Source organism: Triticum dicoccoides, chromosome 2B (genome assembly GCF_002162155.2).
Source record: "Triticum dicoccoides isolate Atlit2015 ecotype Zavitan chromosome 2B, WEW_v2.0, whole genome shotgun sequence".
NCBI lineage: Eukaryota > Viridiplantae > Streptophyta > Magnoliopsida > Poales > Poaceae > Triticum > Triticum dicoccoides.
Window position 1 is genome coordinate 770,144,918 of NC_041383.1, and position 254 is coordinate 770,145,171.

A 254-nucleotide genomic window follows, 5' to 3' on the forward strand; every position below is an offset into this window, starting at 1 on the left:
ACCGGGACTAAAGGGGGGCATTAGTCCCGGGTCGTAGCACCAACCGGGACTACTGCACCCCTTTAGCCCCGGTTGGTGCCACCAACCGGGACCAAAGGCCTGTGCTGCCCCGAACCTAATATTTAGTCCCACCTCGCTAGTTGAGAGAGAGGCGCACCTGTTTATAAGGTGCGGTGCGCCTTCCCTCTCGAGCTCCTCTCTTAAGCAGGCTTTCGGGCCTAACCCTGCAATCTGTGTCTGTGGGCCTACTGGGC